Genomic DNA, 26,065 nt, shown 5'->3' with positions numbered 1-26,065 from the left:
GCAGAGTAGGGAATATGGCATGGAAACAAAAGCAGGAAAGGTGTTTTGATTAGCAGCTGCCTCAGTCAAAATATTAGCAAACCAGTAAAAAATATAATTTAAAATGTTCTGTGCAAAAGGCAGACACAATTTATGGGGATATACCTAGTCAAAAAAATAAATAAATAAGGAAAAAAAAGTGAGGGAGACTTTTCAGTGTGGTCTTCTACATTCTTTCCTTATCCTTGCATCCAGTATCTAATCTATTATAGTTGGATATGTGAAGAGCTAGGTACAAAGTCTCAAAGTATAATATTCTCTTCAAAATTTTGAAAACTGATAATCCACCTCTCTTTTAGTTTCCCCTGGATTTATTTATTTATTTATTTATTTATTTTAATGCTGACAATAATTCCTTTCTCTTTCTCTTCTCTTTGGATTTTCTGCAATTGGTCAACAACCAAAAGTCACCAGTTTAAACAAGTATCCTCCATCTGTGCAGTCAATTGTATCTACTTTGCATTATCCCTATCTCATTTTTAGAGTACTTGCCTAGTTTTCCTTTTTGTCTTCCTTTTAGTGAGGGAATTCTTCTGGATGATTTTATTGTAATATCAGGAAAAGGATGAGGAGCATATCTACCTAATAATGTAGCAAGGCTGGTTAGAAGAAAAAAGTTATGAAAGCAAAACTTTGCAAAGTTGACTGTTTTTTGTTTTTTGTTTTTGTTTTTTTCCAAAAAACAGCGTTCATACAAGATGGTTGAGGTGTTGCTTAAAGTAAAGATCTAGGAGCTGGATAAAAGTTAATCCCAGTTGCTAGATGCCTTAGATTCCTAGGATTTGGACTACTTTGAAATAGGTCTTAAATAATAAAATAAAATAAAATAAAAATAGTCTTAATCAGGATGTTTTCCAGGTAAAAACATTGGTCAATCCACCCACAAATTATGTATAGCATGTCTGCTTATTTGGATAAGACCACCCCCAGAGGGTCCCTTCCAACCTCAGCCATTCTGTGACGGGTTTGTAGTTTAACATTAGTGTTTTCAGTTGCAAAGATTTTGCACACAGTAGTTTAGAAAGTAGTACCACAATTGCACCAGGAGGTAGTTGAATTTCTTAGTTCTTGGATCATTTACAAGTCTTAGGGTCCCTTCTGCTCCCTTAAGATGTACCCTTTAAACACAAGGAGACGGTTTTTGGTATCCAGTAAAAGTAGCTGAGTGAACCCTTTAGAGAGGCCCTGATTTCAAGCACAAAAAAAATAATAAAATAAAATAAAAATTTAAGGCAGTACAGCTCTCGAGTGCCAAATGGCCTTTCATGATTATCTGTCAGTCAGTAAGCAATAGACTGTGTCTTTTTGGAAAGAAAAGAAGTTGGCCAACTTACACAATTCCTCCATCATTTTCTTAAGTTAGTGTAGTAGGAAATGTTGCCTGGGGAAATCATTTCATGAGAAGTCACGATAGTAAGGAAGAACAGTTTTTCAGGTGAGTTATGCTCAGCGAGCAGAAGGCGTATTGAACACCTGAGAAGCATGTCAATGTTTTTGATTACGAGGGCTTAGAATATCAGAGAAACATAGATGGTCACAATATATATGTGTAGCTGGGAGCAGTAAGTTATGTGAAGTGCACAACTCTTTGCCTGTCATCAAGGTAAGTTGTCAGTAACTTGCAGGTGATTACGTGTCAGTACTCACCAGTGCATGAGTTCTGCTCACATCTCATTGAGGTAACCGTGTATACACACAGAAAATAGTTCCAAGTAAAGAAGGGTTTGCATATTTGTACACATGCGCAGGGAATTAATTATGTTATTCCTGCTATCATCTTTATTACTTTGCCCCAGCTACAGAAGTGCCCAGAACTGTGGTATTTTGTTGTCTGTTTTTTGGGACCCAGCTAATAATATTCTGCTGTAGCTCCTGTTCTCCTCCTGACATGATGAAGAAATCACAGAAACCATAAACCAGTATGAAAGCCTGGTTTTACTATTTATTATTGCTAAGTGTAAGAGAAAGTCCCAGTGGTGTGATTGCTATTGTGGAGCCTTGGGGAAGTAAAGTTATTAAACAAAATCTTCTGTGCTCCTTATTTGATCAATTTCTAAAATAATTCCTAAAATTAAGATGTAAATACACTTCTTTGTTTGTGATTTGACTTCCAGTGCCAGTTAAAGTATTCAATTGATGCATAACATTTTAAATCCTTTTAGGAGCCAAATAAAATTATTACTTATAAATTATTAAAAGCCTCCAACAAATGAAAAAATACTTACTGAAAACTCCTTCATAAATAATGTTCAAACTAAATTAAATAGTAGTATAAGGAATGCATTAAAGTTTGCAAATGAGATATTAGCAGCGTGCTCCCTTAACCTTAAAGTTATGATAGCTGGAGCACTTGCTACCCCTTCAAAACCGTGTGGCTCCAAGTCCTGGCTCACTCTGGGAAAGAAACATGTGGTGCTGCTGAAGATTGGAAAAAGAGCTCAAGGTCAGGGGTCGACACAGTAAGGGAGTTTGCTCTTTAAGAGGTTATCTGTGGATCTGCAAAGCCAAAGTGTAATTGGGTTCTGTGATGTGATTTTAGTGTGTAATTGTATATGATCTAGGTATTTTCAAAGACAAGGTTGGAAGATTTTTCTAGCCTGCTTGTGATAGCAATTTTGGGGAGCCTGTGTAGCCTGTGATGGACAGTGCAGTTTCTTCAGAAATAGTCATCAGAAGTGATACAGATGGTGTCTGATTCATTTTAACTACAATTTTAGCAAGCTGGTAATACAGTTTGTTTTTCTCTTCTCTGTTATACCAATCCTGTGAATCAGCAGCTTCATGTGTTTGTACGTTTTCTACAACTGGTAAACTCCCATTCACTTCTGATCTGATATTGCGTCAGAGGAAATTTGGCATCTTTATTAAGACAGTACAAGTCACTGTAATTTATCTGCCTGGCTATGGCTTTTTCTGCAGTCTTTGAGTAAATAATTTTTCACTGGGTTATCAAGTTTCTGGTTCTCGATTATTCAAAATAGTGCGAAACAAACATTTCCTATTGTTTTAGTTGTTTAGGGTTTCTTTGATTAAGCTGTCACCGCTGTCAGTTATGTTCTTATAAGCCTGCTTGGATCTATTTCATGTTAAGAAAAAGCTCAGATAAATCCAGGAAAGCTTAATGTTTATCCAATGTGAAAATAATTACTCAAAAGTGTTATTCTTAATCCACATAATTAGAGTGAGGAAGGAAAGATCAGTGTCATTGTGAATTATGCCCTGGCAATTGACTCTTGGTCCTTGCAAGTTTCAGGTGAAGATGTGAATGGATAAAGGTTAGATTAACCATAATCCAAAGTAGCTGCAACCTTAATCTGTTATGATACAAAGATGATCACTTAAAAAGAGCTGGATTGTGGGATTGTTTCTGGTTGGATAAGATGCCGCTCGACTGGGACTAGTCTTAAAACATGCTTAGCACCATGTCACTGCAGCTGTAAGCACTTGTGCACGATTTCAGGCTGCTGCGGCTCAAGGGCAGGCTGCTGGGCTCTTGCTGCACGCTGTAATACTACACTGCCATGCAGTATCTGTGCTTTACATTAACATGCTTTGCCGTGTGCTTCATGGAAAATAGATGGTAACTGCTACATGGAGTGATTTGCTCGATGATTACTTCTCTGTGCTGCTAAACATATTTCGTTGTGTTCCCCCTCAGAAATGTTCAGCGTGTCTACAGACAGTTTTACTATACAATTGTATGGGTACACAATGAAGAAAAAAAAGCCAATTGAAAATATAAAAGAGAATATTTATGTTCTCTGTTTTAGTTTATACCATTATTTTATATAGGTATTAGTTATAAAATATATATAATACATTATGTAATTATTTTTACCTATGTTTGCATGTATATATTTACATGTCTTACACTTAAGAATATATAAAAATAAATATCTGTATAAGCACAATGATTGCAGCTGAGGTTTTTGGTGAGGTGACACAGTTTTCAGAAAACCATTGTAAGCAACCGAGACCAAATCAAAACAAATTCACCTAGAATGCAGGAAAAGCAGCATTAAAAAAAAAAAAGCATATGCATGTATTTGCACGTACTACAAGCAGATACATGCAGGAGGTACTGGACACTTCAGGCTTTTCCCTGTTAATAGGTATGGACATTGTAGTGACAGCTCAGATGACAGTATGCATAGGAACTTCATAAATATAGACTCTTGAATGCCAATGGCTACTTATTAGGAATAACACTGCTGAAAGAGGAAGAGAAGAGGGTGAAAGACAGGTCATTTCTTGAAAAATTGTACAGGAAATGTTTGGTCTCAGCAGATAATTTAATTGTGTGGTCCATTCTGTATCGTTGTTTCAGGCCAAATGGAAAATAAGGTAAAGGCATTTTTTCCCTCCTATTCTTTTTTTTTTTGTAATAAATTACATGCATTTATTCTGCAGAGATATATTTGTGCAGAATTACTTCATCCTCACTAGAAGACTGGAAACAGCCTTCCTTGATGCATAGCTAAGGTGAGGAAATAGTTAAGAAAGTAATTAATGGAATGCAAAAGCTAATAACGGAGAAGTGCGTTAATACACACTTGAGCTAGAATCTTCTCTGTGAATAATTAAAATTCTTTAAAGTTCATTTCTGTGTTTTTAATAAAGTATATCTCAGTAAGACTTATTCCTGGTTTTTAAAGCTTTTTACGCTTAACTCAGTACCTTCTTTTTTAACTACTGTCAGAATTGCATTACTTACACTTGAAAGGGGCTTTAGGTAATGTTTACGTTTGTTGATGTGTTAGAAGTAAATTCTGCAAGAGGAATAACATTAACAAATCTTGTTCCTAATGTAAGAAGTAATCATTTAGGGCATCACAGAAGTGTTACGTTATTTCTAATGCCACATTATATACTGTAGATTGGTGTGCTATGTTCTCCTGCGTTCTAGAGTCTCTGCCTTTAAAATAATGTTTTATGGAAATGTATAGCACTAGTAAAAATTTCCAGACTTACGTAAGAGAAGATTTTAGGGCAGGGATTTAAGTCTTCAAGCCTCAGAATATGTCAGCCTGTAATTAATGTAGGTGAGGAAGAAACTCCCCTGCTTGATAGTTCATTATAAGGGCGTAGCACAGAGTTTCCCACACCTTTCATCAAAGGCTTTCTGTGATGAATACTGAAGGGACCACTGCTCTGATGTGAAGTAGTGACTCTTATATTCCATTACAGAAAACAAAAAGGATTCCTTAGAATAAGAAGACTACAAGAATAAAAGAGTAGAATTGCTCATGCACATCCTGAGTCTGAAAATATTAACATGGAAAGATAATAAAACAAAATGTCTTTTCAGTCTTGAAACTGCAGAGGCATCCTTTGGAGAGAAGTGGGGGTGCAGCTTTCCTTACAGAGAAGGAAGAGTTAGGATGAAAATGAAGCTACAGAGCTTGGAGTTGTATTCTCTTGGCCCCTTCTGCCTTTTACAGGGGTAGACTGGTAGACAGTTGACTGTCTCAGCCCTTGAATGTAAGATGACGTTAGCTAATATATGAGGAAATTAAACCACAGTGGTGCCCCCTGTAAAAGAGAAAACAGTGAGAGTAGTAAAAACTGTAAAAGCTTTAGAAAATCAAAAGGTCAATGAAATAAAGAAATAGTAGAGTATTAAGTGTTGTCAAAAAAGAAAAAATCTTATGAGACTATTTGTGCTGTCAAAGACCACAGTCAACTTTATGCCACTATCAATAGCTTCGAGTTCTTTAATTAGCATGTAATTGCTTATAAATAAATTTTTGTTTGTTTGTTTGGCTGGTCTCGTTTGTTTTTAGAAAAAGAGATACAGTAACTATAACTCTGAAAAGAGAGGTAATGAAATAATTTAAACATCAAATTGCAAATAGTCACAGGACAGAGGGGATTTTATTCAAAGTGGAACTAAAGTAACTGGTAAAAATGTGACATTTATCACTTTAAAGTAGCTTCAGTGTTGAATGATGACCAAACCCTGTCAGTCTCTTTGAGTGGCAAAGTTCCCAGGAAGCTCAGGGAATAGGAAAAGAGTTTCTGATGAATCAGGCTAACTATTGCTATGGGGCGAACAGATTGCTTCCATGTTCAGCCTCTCTGAGGTCTGGAAGCCATACGTCAATGGAAAAAGCTTTGGCTGATTTCTCTAATTTTCCAGGATTAGTGGGTTCTTAAGCTAAAATTATGATCTTCTGTAACTTCCATTAGTGTACTTTAAAGGTAGCTCAAGAATAAAACAATTGTGGTAATGAGTTTAAATCTTACCTACTTGCTTGCTCAACACTCAACAACCAGCTATGTTAGTGTTTCAGATTTTTATGGAGTATTTTTAAATAATACATAAATAAATGCTAGAATTTGTCTTGTTCTCAGACAGCATAGTAATTCACTGACCATGGACAATTAAGAAAGATCTAGGTACCTAAGGACAACCATGAAACCAGTATAGATTAGTCACAGCTAATCTATTCTTGTAACCCAACAAAGATTTTCAGTTTCAGAGAAAAAGGAATTTTATTTGTTTTTAAGACTAGTTCAGAGTGAATTGAACATTCACACAACTTGCATTGAACTTAACGCAAGTTTTCTTACTAGCATTAAACAACTGAAATATTGTAAACAAAATGATACTTCAAAGGGATTTCAAATGATTTTTATAAAGTAAGAGCTACTATTCATGCCCTTGAAAGCTCAAAAGTGTGTTGAGTCACAGAGCACAAGTAGAAGTATGGTACAATTTGCAGTGGATTTTCTCTTCCCGCTCTCTCTGCTCTAGTCAAGGCTGAGAGGTAGAAGTTCAAAAAGTGCATTTTTTTCTAGCAAAGATAAATATTTTTTTCAGTAAATGTTTTCTAGTATCTGGTTCTTCTTCCAAGAATAATCTTTAGGGTAGAAACTTAAGAATGACTGTTGAATGACACCAGAGGTCAGTCCATTTGTCCATTAGGCTATTTCTGATGAAGTCTGCTAGATTAGAGAAAGTGTATGAGGAAATGTCCAGTAGAAAATATTTTCCATCGTTAAATTACCTCAGTTTAGGGTTCTCTTTTTATAGGTTTTACTGTACTGTTGTGTTTCACTGACCTTAGTAGACCTCTTTTCCGTAAATTTGCCTAATTGCATATGTAGCAATGAGTTACTTTAATCAATGAATTTAATTATGAATCATCTGGGAGGAAAAAAATGGAATTCCTGGTAAAGTGCTTATTTTAAATTGGCTGCCTAACGATTTAATTTGATATTACCTAGTTCTTCTGTTGTGAGACATAGTGGAAACTTTGACTTGAGAACATATGCAGGAAACAAATTCTCTCTCACCTGCCTCTTTTTCTAGGTTGAAGGGTCCCAGTCTAATTAACTTCTCTACCTACAGAAGGCTTGTGCATCTCTGTTCATCACTGGTTATCCTGAGCAAAATTTGTGTCTTTCGAAGCTTTGTTGTATTCTTGTGGAAGTCAAAACAGCATCGAGTATTCAAGTAATGGCTGCTACACCAATGACTTACACTGGCATAATATTATTTTTTTGTTTGTCCTCTTTTTTTGTACATAACAATTCTGAACGTTTCATTTGTTATTTTCCCTTTTCCTACACATTGAGATTCGTGTCCGCAGTGTTCACAAGTGCTTTCCTGAGAGCACTTTAGTGTCCATCATTATATAATTACCTTTTCTTTCTGTATTTTGCTCCATATTTATTAACATTAAAATTCATTTTTCTTCCCCCTTCCTCCCCCATTCACATCGTCATGAGATCATTCTGCAATCAAATTAGATTTATTTTTGATTTTCCTGACTGAATTTTATGGTGTCAACCCTCTTTATTATCTGAAAATTTATTCCTTTTCAGTATCATTTATGAGGCAGTTGAACTGCAGATTTCCATGGGAATCTGGCTAGTCCCCTCCATTGTGAAAGATGGGTTTGTTTTCCTATTTCAAAAAAAAAAAAAAAAAATTCAGTCACATGGCCTTACATCTTATTCTGCAAGAGATTACCTTAAATGTGTTGGCCAGGACCACACACACATACAAATGTATTTTAATTGCAGTATTTCCATCGAGTTTACCTTGCCCAGAGATTTCTATTTCTGCTCTGAGCACACAAACACATTTAATTAAAAAGGTTAGTCAACCTGCATTCAGCTTTGCATTTGCACTTTGTGCTCATCTTGCTCAGACAGAGCTTTACTGCCCCAGGTCTTTGTGCAGCTATGGCCGGCTTCTAAGCTGGGAGATCAGACCTTACATTTGGTTTGAGTTGAGGGCAGTAAGCCAGCTTGGCTGTCATTTTATTTGGCCACTGCTTCAGTGAGAATAATAAAATAAATTGGAATTTGGTTCCTCAGAATTGGAAATTCTTGTCTCTTTAAGGATATTGAGTAGGGATGGGTTTTTCCTGAAGCTTTCCATCATCAGTACTTCTTTTATTTGTTATTTAATAGTTTTGGTTAGGAAACTAGAAGCGATATTTATATAACTCTCTGTTTTGTCACTCCTATGTTACCTGCCCTCAACCTCACAACAGCAATCAGTAAATTCTCATTACTCAAGTTTTTCAAGTGGTATGTCTATCAAAAAAGTAGTTATTCCAGCATTTTTTTTATTTTTTTTAATACTTCCCGCATTAGCTCTGTGGAATCTGGAAATCCCTAGTCTAAACAAGAGGAGTAACAACATAAACATTGGTAGATAAGTACGTAAATATATTTTTTAAATGGCATATAAGCATTTAAAAGTACTGGTACTTAAGACAAAATTTCTGTTCTAAATAGTAGTGGCACAGAAACTATTATATATATATATATATTTATGTATATAAAATAGAAAATAGAAACTTAATCAAAAGAAATGCAAACAGCCATGTTCTGTACTTTTGATTGAAAACATTGCCTAGTTCTCCTTTTTGTTGTTGTTTCTGAATTACTTGTTTTGCATAACCTCAAAGTGCCTTCACATAGTGGGCTTTGTTTTTAAGCATAAGAGGACCATGAATGAAGGGGAGCCAAGCAGACTTCTGTCCTGATAAATATACAAATAAAAAGAAATCACTATTTTGTACAATTTTTGTTGTTGTTGTAGAAAATTGCTAAGCAGATACATGCTTCTGGTTCTAAGAGAATTTCACTTAGAATAAATTTGCAGTGAAATCAGTAATTATACCATTTAAAACAAAGGATTTGATTGCGTTCTTTACATCTGAGACTGTTTCCCACAAAATAGAAATTCTCCCATACGTAGAGTGTTTTAAGGTATTATTGCTGTGATTTTTTTTTTTATACTTGATCCCATTGTGACTGCAGACTTACAAACCAAATAGGACACTTATAGTCATGTATATAATATCAAGCTAATAATTTTCTGCTCAGTTGTATGTGAAATGTTTGAACTAATAAATGTTAGATGTTTGAACTAATAAATCGTATGATCTTGGCAGTGACCCCGTCAGGTGATTAATGTACATTTCAGGCTAGCAAAGTCAAATACAAAATTTTCTTTGGTTGGGACACCTGTCCCAGAACATGTACCCTACGGCATAGTATTTCTGGAGCTCATCCTATGCGTTGTCATGCCCATAAAGAAAGCTCTTTCCCAAATTCCACAGGTCTCACGTATGGCAATAATAATCTAATATATAATACAGAGAGAGTAGAAAGAAAATCTGTTTCTGTTTTTGCATGCTCTTCAAATGCAAGCCTTTCAAATACTGCAAGATACAAAGGCTGTGCTCATTATGGTATTTCTAATGTACCTGCTATTTAGCTTTGGTATCTGGATGCTGTTTGCTCGAGCAAAGATGGAGTTCCTCTCATGAGAACAAGCTTTCTTGTAAGTTTTCTCATATTTCTTGGTTCTGATCAAAGGATTATTGCTGCAAGTGTAGTGTTTTGCATCCCTGATTCCCATCCTAATAATAAAAACACACACACACACAAATTAAGGATTGTAAACCAAATTAATCTTCTTGCTTCAACTTGGGGCATTCAGTGTAGCTTTAATCCTGAGCTTGAAGTGCCATTTCATGTCTTTTCTAATAGCATCTGAAATTATTTACACATGGTAAATTTATTAGGAATCTGCTTTTCAGGTAACCTCTTGGGTACGCTTTTTTCCAGCCCTAACATGAAAGGTTCTCAAACAATGGAGACTACTCTGCATTGAAGCAGGTCTGAGATATGATCCACTCTGTACACATGCTCTGCTGTTCCTTTCAACACATTTCCTGTTATTTCAAAGACCTGAAATACTAATGATGTATTTCTATTTTGTTTCTATGGCTCGTTATAGTTATTGGTGTTTTTTTTTTGTTTGCTTGTTTGTTTGTTTAAACTGTAAGTCTTGGTTCATTACAGGTTACTTATGCATAGACCTCATAATCTGTAAATCCTTCTGGGCTCTTTTATTGTGCAGTTTCCTCTGTGTGCAAGGGACAGGACTCAGAGAAGCAGATGGTGCCCTGAAATCCTGTTCCTAGATCCCTGTGATAAATAGTGTCAGTCCACAGATTATAAATTTGTATCACAAGTTAGTCAGCACAAAGATGATAATACATCACAATTTTTCTCTTTTCTGGAAACCTCGGGGATTTTCAGTATGTGTGTATGTAAATTATGGCAGTATTAGGCGCTAGAAGCAGCATTCTTGCTTCAGGTTCGCGGGCTCTGGAACGGTTTGTACTGCATGGGTGAACTTGTGCAGGACCAAGTTCACTGGTAAAACAAAGCAGTGAAGTGTAACCTGGGAGAGATTTGTTTTACTGACCTGTTCACACCCAAGAATAAACTCTTACATTTATCATGGGTCCAGTTCACTTTCAAAATCTGGGATGTAAATTCAGAAGTTGTCTAGGTACATGGGAAACTGGAAGACAAAGATTTCTGGTCCACAATTTGATACAGGTTGAAATGCATCTTGTTTGCCTGAAATAGAGAATGTTTGGATTGTATTGATTAATAGCATTCCTTCTGATGTGGGACAGTTTCCAAAGATGAATAAACAACATGTATAGTGGGATATAATGAGAATACATATATATTTGAGTTCCAGGAGGATGTAGTGAAATTTAATTTAATTTTATGATATTTCATTTCTCAGATCTGTAGGGCTGCAGAGCCAGAAAGAAGGATCATGACTATGACTTACAGAGGACTCCAATTGAACTAAATGTGGCTGAAGTGCAATGGAGGAGTATGGCAAGACAAAAGTACAGTATATGATCCTTTCCTTTTCTAAAACTGGGCATGGTTTAAATGTGAATTTGTTCAAACAGAAATGAAGGAATTTAGGGGTCTCTTTATTTGTTTCTTTGAATGTTGATGCTTCATTCTCTCATGCAAGATGCCCCAGTCATAAAGCTAGCCTATATACACCCTGTATGCATGTCAGCATCTGAATTATGAGTCTATACTCTTTTGTAATCAATGGAAAGAAAATGGCATTTATAGGGTGCATTTTTTCTTTTAAGACATACCTAAAATTTGTCAAATGAGCCATCCTGTAGATCTGCCTATTTCATTCCCTTGAATATAAAGAGATGACCATCTCCAACCTGAAGGTCTGTGTTTCTACTCCCTAAGGTGGGGGGATGAATCCTGTCTATTGGGACTAACAAGACCGCTGTTAGGAAGGTTTAGGGAGAAAGGAGTACAGCTGCAATGTCTCTTAACTACTGGCTGTGTTTATCTGCCTGCTCAGAAATTGCTCAGAACATAGGTGAAGTGTGATGCATTGTTAGTTTTTTCTGTTTTCCCTTTAGGGGAGAGAAAATGACTAGAGAAACAATGGAAGAGCTGTGTTTACAGAGTAGCACAAAGCTGAAAAGTAAGCTATCTAGTTTTGGCTAGCGTAGCTTTAGATTGTGGTGTTTTCTTTTTTCTTTTTTTTTTTCTTTTCATTTTTTTTTTTCTTTTCATTTTTTTTATTGCAATTTGCTTGGCAAAAGTGATATGAATATGCTGGTTTTGGCAAGCCCCTCTTCTTTTCATGTCACACTATCTCATTCTCTGCCTTGCTCTAGCATCCCCCCCTTTCTTGCTTCCTTTGTTAATGTATAAACCACCTGCGCACCTCTTGACTGACTTTTCTCTAAGAGGCGACCACAGTGTTTGGTTAAGTCGCAGGAGACGTGGGGATTTGTGCAGTCCTCTCGCTTTCGCGCTGCGGAAGTGATGACAGAATGGTCCCTACAGTCGTGAGAGAAGCTGACACATCGCACCCAATTATGTGGCCTCCCTTGGCCCCTTGCTCCACTCTTCCCTGAAATATAAGCTTTCCATCTCACGCACGCTCTATTTTATTTTTTTAAAGAAATTTGTTATTTAAAAGAAAAGGAAAAATGGTGTGGGGGGGAAGGAGTTAGTGTATCAGTCTAAAGCAAGCTATTATAGAATAAGTCTTCAGGGACATTCAATATATCAGATTAAACATAATTTAACCACTTGGAAATTATTTTTAACACTCACACAGACACCAAGTTTAAACCGATGGTAATAAAGGATTCAAACCCTGTCATTTGCTATGATACTGCCCACATCAGCTGTTTTGAGCTAGTGGAAGCTGTTTATCAGTAATTATATAGTACAAATATATACACCAATATGTATCTGCTCAGGATCCCACACAACATTCAGTCCCCTGTAGAAAAAGCAGATATTTTTTTTTTATGTTAGTGCCACGTATGCTATTGAATGTGGCCATGTTTATTTTTCTTTGCTCATCCCTAGAAGGATATATCCCTTAAAAGCGAAAGAGTGCATGAGTGTCAGGGCTTCCTTCCCCTTGTAACCCAGTAGATGATAAAACAGAGGAATAAAAGCAATGCTGACTTTCAGCCCTTTGAATATACTTGTAAGAAGTACAGTAATTAGGGAAATTAAAAAAAAAAAAAAAGTTCCTGCGATAATGAGCTGCAATTGTCCTACAACTGGATTCCAGATGATAGAGGTGGAGCACTGATTTCAAATTTTATAAAATTGTCTGAGCAGAAGCTCTCTGCTCTGAACATACATGGAAAACTTTTTTGATTACAAAATCTACTGCAAATGGAGTTTTTCCTCTTATAGCAAGTACATAGGGTGCTCAAATGATTTTTCTTTTTTTTTTTATTCTTCTGTTCCTTGTTGTTCTCCCTCCATTAAGGTTTGACAACTATTCTAAGACACCAGGAATACAACATTCACAGCACGATCATTTAACTATAAAACTATAATTGTAATACAAGTTATGCACATACATCTCTGCTGTGAATTTCATTGAGAACTGGAGAAGTTTCCTAGCAACAAAGACTTTTTCTGCTGTTCTTTCCATATCAAGACAGAGAATATCAAAATATACAGGATAGTGAGAGAAAACAAAAACTTATTTCATCCTTATTCATATCAATTAGTCCAATTTTCTGTGAACAAAGCTGTTGACTTCAGACACTTGTTAGTGCAGGACTACTTACTCTACAAGCAGACATTTATTACTTAGCATTGGGAGCTAAATACACATGGTAGATACCATATTATGTTTCAGTATTGTAAGTTGTTATTAATTGCTTTTTAACATAAGTTCTATTAAAACCCTTTAAATTTACATGGTTTGAATGACCAAAGGACCACACTAGAACGGCTGGGATTTTCAGAAGGCCAGAAATGTTTTCTGAGCACAGCTTAGTGTTCAGACAAGAACTGTAAAACACTCCCTGTTCAACCTGAACACTCTGGCCACCATCCTTTAGCCAGACAAGGTGGCAAATGTTTGTTTGTGACTTTGTGAACCTTAAATCCGGCTGTTCACTCACTGCGAATCTCAGTGGAGCCTCCGTGAAACTGGATACGATGATCAGTCCCCAAAATACAACGGCATTATTACTTGTAGCCTGATGACTAGAAGTTAAGTGTTGGCAGGATTCTCGGGGTCCCGCAGAGGGGATCTGCCCTGGGAAAACGAGCTGAAGACTCCAAGTGTCATGGCAAAACTAGAAGAGAAAAATAAAATTGTAACCGTAAGTCAGTTTTTGTGTTAGGGTGGGGTCAGACAGGGAGTAGGTGATTTCAGCAAGGAGTCATCATATTACAAGTACAGTTTTAAGAAATATGTCTTTGCCAAATGAATGATGAGGTAATGGTAATGTTAACTTGAATAGCCTGTGTCTGAAACACGCTTGATAGGGAGTGTTGGGGTCCACACATGTGCCTAAATGAAAGATGGCAGTAGAAACACCGTTTAGCTATGCAGTGGGCATATGACTGTTGTGCAAGCGGAAGGTTATCTAACAATTTGAGTTGAAGCACGGTTGGAGGTATGGAGATTATGTGTTCAAGAATTAATATGTAAATCCCTGTTCCCTTTTTATGGGAATAGGTTACCTTTCCTGTGTGAAACCACATATTAGGAATGTACTACATATTCTGCTGAAACACAGTCTTAGTTTGTGGGCTTTTTTTAGAAGGCTCCTGTCTTTTAAACTGGCTGCCTTGAATCTAAAAATGTATTCCTTGGAAGGAGAGAAAAACATGGAATATATTTGGAAATAGCTAAATATAACTTCAAATAGTTTTCCAATTCATTAAAATTTGCTTGACCCAAAATGTCAGGACCCACCAATGTGCAATGCAAGAGATGAATATCTCTTGTATCACCTTTCCACTGGTATAAGCCCCAACATCGAGCCTGTTAGAGCAGGAGGTGTCTGGAGTTAATCCTGTAACTGCAACTGCTTCTTGCAACTCAGCCCAGTGTATTTTGAGATTTAAATCCACAATTGAGGAGGAAGAAGGAAACACATTTGTGATGATTTTTTTCCACAGCAGCTGTTTGAATCTGTTAACATGCTTGTACCTTTAAAAGTAAATCCTGGGAGAAAGAGAAACTGAGAAGCATATTGTAGTTGAAGTGCTGAGAAGAGCACAATAAATGTAGTTAAATTCAGAGATTTCTTAGATAAATATAATACTGATAATTGAGAAAAGAGGGGAAACTGTGTAAACAGATTTGCACATGGGCTTTTGGTTCTCCTTGGGATAAAAGGTGCACCTGCTGCACCCAGGACAAATACATTTGTGTGCAAAAGAAATCAGGTAACCATCGGTACAAAGTTGTCTGCAAAAAGTCCCCTCAAGTGAAACTAGCATTTTCATTTTGGAGAATGCACTTTTGATTAATCAGATGTGTTCACCAATTATGATTTAGGAAGCTGCCTGAAAATAAAGGTCTGTGTTTAAAGTCAACTTAACAATAATAATTTAAAAATCCCATATTAAATTTATTAGAAATGTTTATGAAGACCACACATAATTTTTGCTTGCATTTTTTATTGTTTTTAAAGTTAGCTGTGATTGGTGAGATATGTCTGAGTGGGATATACTGTCTGATCTTGCCCACCGGTGAGAAAAGATTATTTTCCTTTCTTAATCTTGAGTATTATGAAGAGTAAGTTTTTAAGAATGTGCCTACAAAATCGGAAGAGAAGATGCATAGATAGATTTAACATTAATTCTTTCCTGATTGTTGTTATTTTATAAGAAGATTTTGTACATAAGGTTCTTATTGTCCATGTAGAAAAGGGGAGGTAGAATCAATTTCCTCTTTAACATATTGATAAACAACTCCAGATATGGTGGTAGGGGGAGGAAGAAACTACATTTACCTTTGTGTGACCTATATAGGAATGCTGGAAAAATTAATTCCAGAATATTATGGCGACATTCCTTCAAGTTGTGGATATGATTTACATAGTAGGTCTTCTCGAGCCGACCAGCTTCTTTCATCTTGATACTGTAAATTGCTTTCATTTCCCTCCCCCCCATCTGTATGCTTGAGGTATTGTTGTGATAAATTATGGAGGTACAGAACTGAAAATGGTGTGTAGATTGTCTAAGAAATTGAGTGCAGTCAGCCTTCAAAGTGGTGGATGATGTGCTAAAACAGCTACCTTCCCCTGGTCAGGTCGCACATGTCGTCAATGAGCAGCTGCTTTTAACTTTGCCTTTTGCCCAGAGCACTGAGAGCAGCTGGATTTATTGAATTAATAACCGCTCCATTTGGGGTGTTTTGTTTTCCCATGACCGTGAAATCTGGCTATAATGTTAGCAAAGTGTAAGACAGGTCTCCTTCACCAAACAAGGTGGTGTCTTTTTTGTTATTATATAGTACTTAATCTGTGAGGCAGAAAATAATTGGAAAGCTGTTCCTGCAGGGGAACGAAATGTTTCTTGGTAAACACAGTTAAGGAAAAAGGAGCAAAGCACATAAGAATGAGGTAGGTGACATACACATACTGAGTTTGATTTTGAGGACACTTGTACCGATCTGTGAATTAATCTCTTTGATTGCAGCGTTTAGCAGTGGTTCTCATTAAATCAGTAGAGCATTCTGAACAGTGTTATTAGTAGTGGTCGAATACGCAGTATTTGTGCATTGGACTTTTTTTTTTTTTTTCTTCTCGAGGCTCTGGATTTCTTGCGTCTGACTGAGAAACAGTGGCAGTGTGTGATGCAGATGGAGAAAGGTGATCCAGTGGCCTCTGGCTCCTCTGATCACACAGGTGCGAGGGAAGTGACCTACCACAGAGCTTCAGGGCAATCCCTGCTAATGGGCTTCGGTTTGGGGTTACTGTTGGTAGGGATCACTCATTTTCTAGAACAATACATGAGGTAACACCTCCAGGTTTTACCTATCATGGCACATATTAGAGTAATCATTCTTGTGTTTTGGTTAGTCTGCTGTGTTGAAAGTGTTGGAGTCACCTTATTAATGGAAAAAAAGATAAGGTAATACCTCTGGGAGGAGTTGTTCAGCTGTGCTCTTGGGTTAGCAAAAGAAAAGAGAGGGGAGGAGTTATTGGGAGCATACAGCTGAATTCAAAACCCCTTGTGTGCCCTAGTTGTTGCAACAGTGGGGCCTGATACCAAAGCCTGATCCTGAATCATCTTCAAAATGTAAAAAGGGAAAGTCCTGAAGGTCTTGCTGATGTGGCTTCCTACACACGCTCAGGAGAAATGGGACAGAATGCCAAGCTCCCATTTCTAGCAACGTCTGTACTCATCTGTCCCTCGTAACTTGTGTCCACTGATGAGGTGTGTGGCTGCTGTATCCTTGGTTGAGGTGATTTTCAGGTCATTTCAGCATCTGAAAGACTCTTTGGGAAAAGGTGGAGGAGATCTGACCCACTGGAGCTAGAGAGCCGCATCCCATTTTTAGAAGCTCACCAGTCCTTGCCACATGTATTCTCCCAAGGGCTGACATCTGTATATGTCAGCCTGCAGCTGCATTTTCTGTTTCTTAAGACTCCCTTGATGAAATCTAAAGCTTTACCAAGATTGTGGCATCTCCTTCTAAAAAGGTGAAATTAGCTGGGCTTTACATTTTAGTGTACTTAATATATTTCTATATGTTCCTTATATAGGTTTTACGTTCTGAGTTTTGAAGTTCTGTAAATAGATCTAAAAATAATTATTTTGGTTCATATTATATGCATGTATTTGTCATTGTTATGAAAATTACTATCCTAGAAATTTAAAAATTTACAACTCTTGGGAGTAGAAAAGGTGTCATATTACCCAACTAATTCTTAAACTGCTGCAAAGGTAGGAGGAAAAACACTTTCCACAGACTCTGTTTCAAAAGCCTGGTTTCTATGCTTAGGTAGTTTCAGAAGTGAGTTCAAATTCCAAATGTGAAGAAAGGCAATTTGTTCGCAGAGCAGCTATGCAGTCTGCAATACATGTACCAAGAAACTTGAGAAGGCTAAAGATCAGAAAGCACAATAACTTGTCTCCTTGTTTTGTGTGTTCTTCTTTGTAAGCAAACAGTTCCCTCATCAGCTGCTGCTGCTGCTTACGGAAACAACCTCTTCTTAAGGCTTGACAGTTTGGGGTCAAAGGAGTCCTATACCTCCTCATCCAGAACTTGTTTTTACTGTTTTTCTTCAGAATGTGGTACGTACTGAAAACATCCAAAGCATACCTAGGTGCGGTGCATTCTGCTGATCGGCACCTTCGGTCTGCGGTCAGGTGCTCAGGTAGTGACCTCCTGTGAAACATTTTCTGTCAGAGATGTGTATTTCAGAAGAATCTTAATTCTTTAGTGAGGTGCTGAACCACTCTGATGACTAGACAAGATCACATCTTATCATCTGTGATTGCCAGCTTCCTTTTCTGCATACTTGAAAACTTCGGTGATGGGTGAAGTAAGGGTACTACAGCTCTCGCCTTTGCAGCTTGGATCCATCCCCAAGAGCAGCTCTGTCCTGCACACTGAATGGGGAGAGGGAGACCTGAGAAAACAAGGCATGTATGCGGTATTAAAAGCTGAACGATAAGGCAGTGCGGGATGTGGGGTGCAGGAATTGGGCTAAGGAAGGGATTTTGTATATTGGCATTTTCTAATTAAAGAACGATGAATTTTAAAGCTTTAGTAATTTACCTATAATGAAGCTTGTTGTGTAGAAGCATTTGAAAAAAGTGTCTCCTTGAAGTAACCAGTGCACTGGCTGTCAGGATATTTCTGTGGAAAGTGGAAGGCTGAGGTTCAGGTCCAAGTCTGAATTAGGCTCTTGAGTGGAGTCTCAGGGAGCTTAGACAAACATCTGAAGCACTGAGCTATTCTGGGATAAATTTTCTCTTCTCCTTCCCTGCTCTCCCTCTGGCCTTTTTCTTCTTCCAAAATTTCCATTCAGGAGGTGAGAACATTTTCCTGAATAAAACATAATAGGAAAAATGTCATTTCTGCAGAAAAAAAAAATGACTGCCTTGATAAACTAGTGTTTCCTAATATGAAACATTTTGCTCCAAATTTCTTATTAGCACTCATCCATCCCTTCCTCTAACCCATTCTTTATGAAATCTTCATCAGCTTTCCTCTCTTCTCTCCACTTGCATGCCCACTGGATGTATTTTCACCACCCCCACGTTTCCCTCCTCATAGCTTTCCATCACATCGGCTTTCAGCTCGAGTGGCTTCTCCCCACCTGCATAGGAAGTGCTGGCCATGCCCTGCTCTTAGCTACTGGACCTGGCAGCTGCCCTGGAGAGGAGTAGACATGGGAGAGAAAACAAGAGAAATGCTTCCAAGTCACCCTTGTGCTGGATTTGCATCCATCCTGTCCTTTGTGGAGGTCGGGGTGAGTTCAGTAAGGTGAAATCTTCAGAGATTTCACTTAGTAAAAACTCTTAGAAGTGGAAGCTATTTTTACCGAGCCTGTACTGAGGTGTGATTTTTGTTATTTTTTTCCCCTCTCTATGTTTTACAATTTGGCCAACCGAAAGCATTTTCTGAAAAAGTAATAACAAGCAATCCCTGCTTTGAGTACAGAGCCATTCCTGTATTTCAAAGGCAAAAGGAAAGATCTTGAGATACTTTCCAGAGTAACTATGTCAGTGTGGAAAATGTTATCTTTGGGAGTTAATTTTGCAACACTATAAGCGACGTGAAAAGAGGGTCTTGTAACCAGAAGGATGTGGCAGCTTTGGGAACAGGCTGAACTACTTGTCCTGCCTGTAAGAACCTTTTGTCATTTATCATAAGTCTGTTGGGCAAAAGTTTCACACTGGAAGTCCAACAAAAAGAAATGTGAGATATACGTGAGATATTTATATTACTTTAAAAAAAAAAAAAGCATCTCGTGATAGATCAAAATCAGTAGTAATAATAAGCAGTAATAGGTACTCTTTGACAGATGCAGAAATTTATTCTGTTAAACCCTAAAAACTTTGAAAACACTCCTGCAAGCTTGTTCTGCTTTACTTGCACAGAACAGTCTGCCCTGAAGAACAGGCTTTAAATCTAAATTCTCTCTCTCTCTCTCTGCTGCTAATATTTTTAGTCCCAGACTGCTCAGCTAGTTCTAGTTTCTTTGATCTTGGTCAAGATAGGCAATCCAGAAACAGGTGTCCATTAATGTAAGTAAAAATGCACAAAGTTAGCTTCAGAATTGACATTCTAAGGGAATCTTTACATTGCTTTTCATTTTACATGCTCAATTTGCTCTTCTGTGCCAGGCTGCAAACCCGTTTTAACAAAGCAAAATGTTAAATGGCAAAAACACTTGCCATTTCCCCTCTGCATCCAAGCTGATGTGCAGAGATACTGAAATCCTGCAAGGGCTGTGAGTCTCCCTGTACGTTCATCTGGACTGGATGAAAACAGAAGTCTTGCAAGAAAAACTTTTCTCCTGACTTACTGAAACAGTACAAACAAGAAAAGGCAGTGGTGGTTTTGGTATGCCTCATACTATGAGGTTGTGAGTCAGATCCAGCTCTGGCTGATCCTGCCTTGATTGATGGACATCGCAAAATTCTTATTCATTTGGGACTGAAGCAAATTGTTTGCTTATTAGTTCCAATGTGACCTAAATCTGGACTTTAAGTCGAAGTACAATTGAGTCCTAAAATTGCTGTGGACTTTTAAACTCTGATAGAATTGATGGAGTATGAGGGAGCTCCACTCCTTCACTGGGGATGTTCTGTATCTTGCCAGTACTACCTTTCTTTGAATGAATTGCTAAACTGAGCAGAAGACAAGAAAGCGATTTAAGTCAAATTTGCTGACTCCATCTCTTCTGTAGCTTTAGCTTCAAATAACTTTTTAATAGTGTTTAAATTTTATTTATTTATTTGTTTTGTTTGTTTACTCAATTTTAGCTTGTTGTTTGGACTAGGTGTGATGCTTTACATAGTAATTGACAGCTGATTTCCAGGGCACCAAGTATATTATTTTTAACTATACCATCCTCACAGAAATAAATCAAACTGACATCATTCAATAGTTATTTTGTGCAAGAGAATATGCGTTCACCTGGTCTGCTGTTGCTCTCTCCTGTTTGATTTTTGCAGGGGGAAAAAAAAAAAAAAAAAACAACCACTTAAAATTGTTTTAATCTTTTATAGTTACATTAAAATGATATGGCTGTCCGGCAGATAAATTGACTCCTTTGTATCTGTTCTAAATTTATATATATAGCAAAGTTCTGCACGGTCATAAATGATTTATCTTTCGTATTTGGAGTAGAGTATAATCATTCACTCTTTTTCAAGTCTACTTTGGCAACTTTATCTCACTTGCAGTTTGCATTTCTGAAAGTGGAAATATATTCTGCAGCTTTTGATGTGTTGATTGGTAAGAAGGTAAAGACAGCTGCACACATGTCTCCAGAGACTTAGCTCGATGGCTAAATGAAGACCTCTAGTGCTTTCTTGTTAGCCAAGATAGATCTACATCCAGATGAACCACAATTAGTCAATAGTGAAGGCTATAGGTTCATGTGATCAGAAGCCACAAATCAGTTTTCCCTAGGACTTAGTTATTGGCAGATAGCGCCTTAGGCTATGCCTTGCTGCCGCTTGCCTGACTGTAATTTTTCCCCTAGTGAAGTTTTTAAAGTCACATACTGAGACTGGAACAGTGATCTCCTGACAGCAAGGCTGTCACTGGCCTGTCAGATATCAATTGCTTATCAAACAAATTGTCTGCTACTTTAATGTACCTGGCCCCTCGCTGTTAACAAAGCTTAAAACACTGCTGGTTTTTGTCCTGCTATTTACTGTGTTGGTAGCTGTCTGCTTAACTAAATACCTCATTATTTTGAGGTGATGTGGGCCAAATCCTTCCTTTCCAAAACATGGATAGAAACAAGCCAACATGATTTATAGCTGAGGTGACTGCACGTCATTGTGAATCTGTGAAACCATATGAGTAAGCTAGCAAGAACCCTTCATTTTCTGCTGGAATCACAATCCTCGTCCAAAATGGTTTTGTTTCATAAGGTTTGGTTAACTTATTTATTTGGTTGGCCTTGTGTTATACGCAACTTTGCTATGGCTAAAATTAGGGGCAAAATATGTTAGGAAATTTCATCTGAGGCTTTCAGAGAACTGGGAGGGTAGCAAGGAGTAAAGTCACACAGCACTCACAGGCCACAGATAGGTACGATTCCCCAATTTTATAGGTAGCTAAAATGAGTCTTGGAGAAGCTGCATTACTTCCTCACCCAGCGAATGAGTTGCAGACGGAGCCTAAGGGTTTTATTATCTGCCCCTATTTGTAGTTACCAGCCAGTCTGTCTCCTCTGAGGATGAGTTACATGCCAAAATGACATCCGCCGTGGCTTCTGGGCAGTACTCTAGCTGAATCAAATCACACCTTTCTCATTGCCATTCTGCAAATAAAGGAAAAATTAAGGCCAGTAGAAGTAAAAGTAATTCTCCAATGAACTGAGCATATAAAACGTGCTCTAAAATTTCCAGCACCCTGCAGTGATGGTGATTAGTTAAACACCACAGCCTTGTTACTATCATAACTTTTAAAACCTTTTTACATTACACAAGGGTGGCCTAAGAAATTAATTAAAATGTTGGACAATAACATAATCAGGGATATCTATATTTGCAGTCTTTTCTCTGTGCTTGCATACATCTTTTATCTGTCAAGTACAGCAAATAGCTAATTAGCCCCTTTTTAAGTGCTTCACTGCTTATATTGGAGCTATAGTCGTGCCCTAGTGGGGTGATTTCCAGGAAACCTGATACACATTCTCGGCTGAAAGAGCATGTGCCTATTCGTAGGCTGTTAAAAACTGATAGAGATTAGAAAATGCTCTTCTAAAAAATTCAGTTGTTTGTATTCTCAGAACACATCTGGTTTGTAGAAGTTTTAAAGGTGGAGCAAGCCAAAATCTGGAGTCCCTACAAGGTTCTTACTCAGCAAAATTCTTGCCAATGGCAATAAGACAGTTACTAAATATATGTTTCAGGATATCACCTAATATGTAAACAAAAAGGTAGGTTTTAATATGATGGTAATGACTCATCGCGTTAAATTCGTGCAATCGATCGTGCAGTTTCTGCTTGGGCAAAACCCAAGTATATTTGGATCTGAGCTAACGTAATCTTTATCTTGACAAACTGCCATAAAAAAGATTAGCAAGTTAATGTGTTCACAGCACTGTGCATTAGTGTTAAAGTAATAAATCTGATAAATAATCAAATCATCTTAATTTACCATAATGATTAAGAAAATTGTGCTTACAGATTAAAGTGGTGCTGGGAGATTCCACCCCCTCTTCTTTCTGCATTAAAATCTTTATGACAGAAAGGCCTCATTGAGAGTTACTATAACATGTAATGTCACATGCCATCTCTTGCTGACCACAAAAATAACTCAGGGCGCCACTCTGCTGCAATTAGCAGCTGTAAGATTATGATGTTTTGACACAGGTGAGGTGAAAACCTCCAAACATAGAGTGAAGATATGAGTTGCACGACTATTCTTGCACTGAAGTACCGCATATTATTTATATGCCAAAAACCTCATAAGAAAGGACTTTTCACAGACTCCTGAAGTAAGTTCTGCCACCAATTAATTTGCAATGCTTTGTGTGAAGGCAGAATTTGACCACCATTATCTAGAGTTTTCCACTATTCTTTGCCTTATGAGTAAATACGCTTGTTTCCACTGCTCTGCCTCATCAGGAGGAATCAATTATAGTATAAGATGATTAAATACCAACCCTCAGTTATGTCTTACTGTACGGCTGTCTTTTATAATTATGAGGTAGACTCTATCCCTCTATTCACCAATAGTACCTTACTGCATGAGTGGAGTGGCTGAACATGCACTGGGCTACTTATGAAGTAGCATACTATGTATTTGAGAATAATCATCAAATAGTTGTATGTCTTATAGGCCCTGGGAAAGGGTGTCTTACAGGTATCAAACAAGTATTTTCTAAGATATGTATTTGAGAGGCAATTAGCATATAAATTACACAGCTTTTAAATGTAATTTGGGAGCAGATCACTATGTTAGAAATGTATAAAAATGCATTAGAGAGTAGCCTCATTCTTCCTTTTTGTGCTTGTGTATTTTGCAAGACTATACATTCACCCAATATGCACTCCTATAATAACTCTCCTCTAACATTTAATTTACTTATTTGTTAAAAAAAAAAAAAAAAAAAGCTGGAATTTGCAGCTACAGCAAAGAGAACTTGAAAGAGAACTTAGGGTTAATATACCAATTAAGTTACTTCTATAGTAAAAGCCCTTATACGCATTTAGGGGCACTTCCATGACTTTCAAAAATAAATACATTTATTTTTTGCTTGTTTTATTCCACAGATTTCCACACAATGTTTACCACCAGCCACACAGTGTGGCAGCAGAAATGCCCATGTTGCAGACATGTCCGTCAGGTGGAAGGTCCCTGGGTAAGAAGTCTTTGTGGCTGATGGTGTACTGCTTTGAGGTTCAGGAGGCCTGCCTCTGGTCTGATCTTTGTGTGTGATTTTCTTGGATGGCAGAAAGGGTAAGAGCCATACGCCCATTAAAAGCTGTAACGTGACTCCCATCTTCTGTCTGTGCTCACTCTCATCTGCGTACGTGAACACATACATAACCATACAAATATACCTACCCAGATGAAAGTCTGCATCGGCTTTGGTCCTATTGAATTTTCTGAAATGATTTTTTCAGCTTGATGGGTTTTAGCATTAAAGTGAATGAGTAAAGCAGCATACTTCAGCAGCATTGGTAGGAGGGAAGGGAGCAGGAGGGGTTTTTGAGAAAGGTAAAAGTGCACATAAAACTGGATAAAGTCACCTGCTGCTCCCCATCATGCAACCTAAGAAATGTACAGGAATTTACAATGTACAAATGTTCTGCTTTATAACTACTGAATTTCATGGTTGCATATTTGCCACTTGTGAATTTGTAACTGGATATTAGCAATTTCCAAATGGCTTGGGATGTTTGTGCACACGTAGTACTTGAAAAGTGTGGTAAACATATGTAGCAACCTGTTTATTCACTGCAGAGGGCACACAAGGAAAGAGAAATGTTAAGAACTGTCATGCAGTAAGCTTTCAAAGTGGCACGACCACATTAAATATGCAAGCATTAGCTGTTACGGTCCTCCAAACATTTCCATATGGATCTGATAGATGCAGTTATATTGTCCAAGTAAGAGGTGAAAGCCAAAGGGTTATGGACAAGAAGATGATTTAAATGTGAATACACCATTAGAAACTACTGGAAGTACAAGACCGGAATTTTATTTGATCCCTTTGTGTTACCACTTGCTAAATGGAATAAGATCCAGCCTGTGAGTGGTCCTGGGATTAGACACCAGCATGTGAGACGTAAAACTGCAGAATTAAAATAACCCCTGGTTTTATTCATCTCTTCTGAAACATGTCAAGTGTCACTTTTGTTGATTACCATAAAAACAGGAGTCACTTTCTTCTAAAAATATAAAAAAGTTATCCTGGTACTAAGTATTAGGTAACCAGAATGTAAGATACCACAGCTACTGTGTTATGGAGTTATAAGCAGTGGTTGTGACACATTATTATTATTACTACAGCTACAACTACTACTTACTTGTTATTTGCTATAAACATGTTAGAAAACATTTTTATCTCTTGTGTTTCCTTAACAGCTAATACATCAGGGTTCATGTTTCTGCCTGGGCATCCTTGATCCCATTATACTGACCTATCCTATTCCTCCTGATTTAATATTATTATATCATGTATCCTATTATCGTATAAATAGTCAGGAATAAAAAGGGGAAATTTAAAAGTATACAAAGTTTTAAACAACATTAGAAACAATTAAAATAACCAAAAAGAACATTTTTCTGAAACACATTTTTCTAAAACAAATACAAACTTTTTACTTAGAAATATTACCGGATTAAAAAAAAAAAAAAAATCATTAGAAAGACAATTAGTTTCAAAATGTTAAAAGAAAAATCCTATTAAAAATAAACTTAAAATAAATGCATACTTTATGATATATTTGTGATGTATGGTAAAAGGCCATAATTATTTGCTGTCTGAGAAGTTTGTGAATAATGATTGAACCAATGGTTAGCAGAGGGAGGTGTTCATTTCCCCTTTCCTTTAATAATTCCATGCTCTTCCTTTCCATATGTTTGGGTTCGGAAGTTTGTCCCTTTTCAGGAAGACCTTTTGTTTGCAACCTGCTGCCAAATCCATCTGTATGCATCATCTTTGGTAATATTGAGAGTTGTACCTTCCACAGTCTTTGGCACTGCATGATGAAG

General features: G+C 37.2%; 1 protein-coding gene across 1 annotated transcript in view; it reads left to right on the top strand.

Annotated features, from left to right (window-relative positions):
- The window catches only part of LOC310899068 (uncharacterized protein), a 256,969-nt gene that overhangs the window by 203,456 nt on the left and 27,448 nt on the right, over positions 1–26,065 (top strand). The window contains exons 6-7 of the mRNA XM_083835016.1: positions 11,114–11,222; positions 24,118–24,206. The gene's annotated coding sequence lies outside the window, so the exon portion shown is untranslated. The remainder of the gene's footprint in view (positions 1–11,113; positions 11,223–24,117; positions 24,207–26,065) is intronic.

The sequence above is a fragment of the Anser anser genome (assembly GCF_964211835.1).
Source record: "Anser anser genome assembly, chromosome: 4".
In the NCBI taxonomy this organism is placed as follows: domain Eukaryota; kingdom Metazoa; phylum Chordata; class Aves; order Anseriformes; family Anatidae; genus Anser; species Anser anser.
This window is presented reverse-complemented; position numbering and strand designations above follow the sequence as displayed.